The sequence below is a fragment of the Oratosquilla oratoria genome, chromosome 27 (assembly GCF_046742065.1).
Source record: "Oratosquilla oratoria isolate Oo_2021 chromosome 27, ASM4674206v1, whole genome shotgun sequence".
NCBI classification, from domain to species: domain Eukaryota; kingdom Metazoa; phylum Arthropoda; class Malacostraca; order Stomatopoda; family Squillidae; genus Oratosquilla; species Oratosquilla oratoria.
In genome coordinates this window covers 26034519-26039518 of record NC_134803.1, presented here as the reverse complement: position 1 = coordinate 26039518, position 5000 = coordinate 26034519, and positions in this window count along the sequence as shown.

The following is a 5000-nucleotide window of genomic DNA, read 5'->3' as shown; positions in this document are numbered from 1 at the left end:
CATCCCGTTACATCAGTGGTAGGTGATTTAGGCTGAGGAGGAAATCATTTTTAACTCAGCCTAAATCACCTTTCAATTATCATAATGTTTTAATTTTACCATTTCAAGAAAATTTGTTAAGTATCACAGAATTATTAAAAAGATTTAACGTAAAGGTAGTTTTTAAACATGATAGTACAGTAAAACATAAACTCATCAACAATAGTATTGAAATTAAAAAAGGATGCATTTATAAAATTCCTTGCAAAATGTGTAATCAATTTTACATAGGTCAAACTGCCAAACCCTTAAACATTAGAATTGAACAACACAAGAAAAATGTTAGGGATGGCAATCATTCTAGTGGTATATTCAAGCATATTGAATTAAATAATCATCCATTTGATTGGGGTAATGCCCAGGCAATCTATTATACCAACAACATAATAGCAAGAAATTTAATAGAGTGCAGTTTGATTCATACCACCAGTAATCAAAATACCAACCTACATAAAGGCTTGTACAAACTTGATAATTTCATTTGTCAAGAAATTAGTAAGATAATATCAGGTAAAATGTAACCCAACGAATTGACCTAATGTCGCCCTATATCATTAGTAGAAACAGTGACCCTTGGCGACTGTGACCTGATGTCGCCCCACCATCGTAAGATAATTGACAATGACCTGCTCTCCAGGGGGTAATTGGTCGCTACGCTTATTCAAACTGTCCTTGTTCCTTTGTATCATGTATATATTGTCTATGTATTCCTATCACTATGTACTTGTTGCACTGAAGATGTAATATACGAAAGCGCTCTGCTTCGTTAGTTTCTTTTTCCAAGTGGTCTACTTTGTATAAGTGAACACACGTACCCGTTTTCTTATTAGCATATATATATATATATATATATATATATATATGTATAATATATATATATATATATATATATATATACACAAATGAAAAATCGAGGAATGCTTTTGTTTTTGGCGACCGTTGCTAAGGAGGCAAATGTCGTCGTTCTCTACGTTAGCAGAATGGTATCTGAATCCCACTGCGAGGCGATATGGAGTCTGTTTTGGCCTCATCTTTGTATTAAACTTAGAGAATTTTTTTTTTTTTTACAAAATAGCAAAGCCTTGGCTGACGCTGTTGTTGTTGTTTGTTTTTTTATTATTTGTTTTCTATTATTATTATTATTTTTTTTTCCTCGTCTCTGGTGGCAGCGCTTCCTCCTTTCCTGCCAACCACAAGTTTTGGGAAAACTTCTGACAATAGTGATATAATGCATAGTAATGCATCACGCGCTAAAAATCTTCATTTTTTTTCGCTCGTTTCTAGTTTCACTTGCATGGAATGTCGTGCGCGTCACCACACATATGTATATTTTTATCTTTTCCTTTTGATACATTTTACTTTTATTGTTACTCTATATCTTTCGCTTCAGTTTTATACACGTCACTTTTATTTATTTCTAAACCTTTGATGTCCTGATTATTAAAAGGAATGCCGCGCGTTTTTGTGTATCAGCAACCGACGCGGAAACTCAGAACTTGGTTTTTGTGTCTCCATTTTCCTCTTGTGTCTTTTCAGGTGAGTGCGCGTGAGGGTTCCGCGCCCAGAGAGGAGCGAAAAAGAAATCGTAGGTATTTCATGCTTTGTGGTCCTGCCGGGGGATTACGTTATCGTGTGTGTGTGTGTGTGTGTGTGTGTGTGTGTGTGTGTGTGTGTGTGTGTGTGTGTGTGTGTGTGTGTGTGTGTGTGTGTGTGTGTGTGTGTGTGGGCGTGCGTGCGCGGGCGTGATTCCATGTGTGTATGCGTTTGGGTTGTCACCCGAGCCGTAGACGCTTTTAGACTCCGTGGGAAACGAGAAAAAGGTAAAGTACAGCTACTTTTCACCACATTGTGATACTCATTACTATCACCATTACTACTTGTGCTAATATCAGTACCACTACTATTTATTGTTGTTGTTGTTGTTGTTGTTGTTGTTGTTGTTGTTGTTGTTGTTGTTGTTGTTGTTGTTGTTGTTGTTCTTCTTCTTCTTCTTCTTCTTCTTCTTCTTCTTCTTCTTCTTCTTCTTCTTCTTCTTCTTCTTCTTCTTCTTCTTCTTCTTCTTCTTCTTCTTCTTCTTCTTCTTCTTCTTCTTCTTCTTCTTCTTGTTTTCTTGTTCTTGTTTTCTTCTTCTTGTTTTCTTCTTCTTGTTTTCTTCTTCTTCGCGTTCTTCTTCGCGTTCTTCTTCGCGTTCTTCTTCGCGTTCTTCTTCGCGTTCTTCTTCGCGTTCTTCTTCGCGTTCTTCTTCGCGTTCTTCTTCGCGTTCTTCTTCTTCGCGTTCTTCTTCTTCTTCGCGTTCTTCTTCGCGTTCTTCTTCTTCTTCTTCGCGTACTTCTTCTTCGCGTTCTTCTTCTTCTTCGCGTTCTTCCTTTTCTTCTTCTTCCTTTTCTTCTTCTTCCTTTTCTTCTTCTTCCTTTTCTTCTTCTTCCTTTTCTTCTTCTTCCTTTTCTTCTTCTTCCTTTTCTTCTTCTTCCTTTTCTTCTTCTTCCTTTTCTTCTTCTTCCTTTTCTTCTTCTTCCTTTTCTTCTTCTTCCTTTTCTTCTTCTTCCTTTTCTTCTTTTCTTTTTCTTCTTTTCTTTTCTTCTTTTCCTTTTCTTCTTTTCCTTTTCTTCTTCTTCCTTTTCTTCTTTTCCTTTTCTTCTCTTCCTTTTCTTCTTCTCCTTTTCTTCTTTTCCTTTTCTTTTTTTTCTTCTTTCCTTTTTCTTCTTTTCCTTTTCTTTTCCTTTTCTTCTTTTCCTTTTCTTCTTTTCCTTTTCTTCTTTTCCTTTTCTTCTTCTTCCTTTTCTTCTTTTCCTTTTCTTCTTTTCCTTTTCTTCTTCTTTTCCTTCTCTTCTTCTTCTTTTCCTTTTCTTCTTCATCTTTTCCTTTTCTTCTTCTTTTCCTTTTCTTCTTCTTTTCTTTTTCTTCTTCATCTTTTCCTTTTCCTCTTCTTCTTTTCCTTTTCTTCTTCTTTTCCTTTTCTTCTTCTTCTTTTCCTTTTCTTCTTATTTTCCTTTTCTTCTTCTTTTCTTTTTCTTCTTCTTTTTCTTTTCTTCTTCTTCTTTTCCTTTTCTTCTTGTTTTTCTTTTCTTCTTCTTCTTGTTTTCCTTTTCTTCTTCTTCTTCTTGTTTTCTTTTTCTTTTTCTTCTTGTTTTCCTTTTCTTCTTCTTCTTCTTGTTTTCCTTTTCTTCTTCTTCTTCTTGTTTTCCTTTTCTTCTTCTTCTTCTTCTTTTCCTTTTCTTCTTCTTCTTCTTTTCCTTTTCTTCTTCTTCTTCTTTTTTCTTTTCTTCTTCTTCTTTTTCTTTTCTTCTTCTTTTCCTTTTCTTCTTCTTCTTTTCCTTTTCTTCTTCTTTTCCTTTTCTTCTTCTTCTTTTCCTTTTCTTTTTCTCCTCTTTCTCTGCCGCCTTTGCCTCCTTTTCTTCCTTTGCCTCCTTCTCTTACTCCTCATCTTCCTTACCATCTTCGCTCTCCTAGCCCGCATCTTCCTTATCCTCTTTCTTGCTCTTCCCGTCTCTCTCGCTTTGTGGTTCTCTCTCTCACTCTGTCGTTCTCTCCCTCGCTCTCGATCTCTTGTTCTCTCCCTCTCTTACTCTTTGTCTGTAGGTCTGTGTGTGTCTGTTGTTTGTGTGTCTTTCTGCCTGCCTGTCGCTCTGCCTATCTGTATTTCTGTTTGTCTGCCTGTGTATCTGTCAACAATCTTTGTTTATAATCTGTCTTTGTCTCTTTCTCTTCCCCCTCTCTCTCTCTCTCTCTCTCTCTCTCTCTCTCTCTCTCTCTCTCTCTCTCTCTCTCTCTCTCTCTCTCTCTCTCTCTCTCTCTCTCTCTCTCTCTCCCTCTCCCTCTCCCTCTCTCTCTCCCTCTCACTCTCTCACATTCTCTCTCATTCCATCCCTAGTTCACACACACACATACACACTTCTCTCGCTTCTCTCTCATTGGTGGCTGTTGTTCCTTCGCTGGTGCTGCTAGCTACAGTCTCCTGAGGGTCGTCAACAGAGGCCTGATAATTGGTCCTTCACCTTTGTTGAGGTTTTCTCCTCGCTAGAAAATTCTTGTCTTCCCGACAAAAAATCCTCCAATTTTCACCGTTATAATTCTTTAGTCTTCTCTATCACTTATTTTCCTGTATTTTGTTACACTGTTTATTTCTTTCATTCTATCTTCTTACATAATCATTTGTCTTTAACTGTCTCTCTCTTCCTATTTCTCTTTCTGACTCAAACTCTTGTCTTTCTCCAGGGCTTCTTTTTCACACACACACACACACACACACACACACACACACACACACACACACACACACACACACACACACACACACACACACACACACACACACACACACACACACACACACACACACACACACACACACACACACACACACGTGTATATATATATATATAATATACATATATATATATATATAATGTATATATATATGTATATATATATGTATATATAATATATATATAGTATAAACCTTTGGGCAAAGTCTTTCTCGTAAACAATTGCTTTTGAATACTAAAGCACATGTGGCATAAATTATTTTTAGAGAACGTTTCTCTAACTTTCTAAGTATTATTTTTCTCTTCATGGTTCAACCTTTGGAGGAAAGTACGAAAATCGTCAGAATGGTGCTTAATTTTATACCGACAGCTGTTTCAACCATTTAGCATCGTCGTCTTTAGGGTAAAATTGAATACAAATGTGAAATACATTAGAATATAGACTCGTGGGCCGTACAAACAATAGAGAAAAAAATGGTGGTATATGAATGGTGGGAATATATGCGGGTGGGCGACGCCAGGAAGGGGGGCCCTAAAAATAAGATCGGCTTATGTCACGTCTTGTCGGGTTGTCACTTCCGGTGAGCAAATGTCTAGTTGCACCCTCTTACCGGGACCTAAGGGAAGCTAATGACACATCTTGTGGGATTGTAGCTTCCAGTGGGCAAATGTCACGATGTGCGAGTCATTTTTATT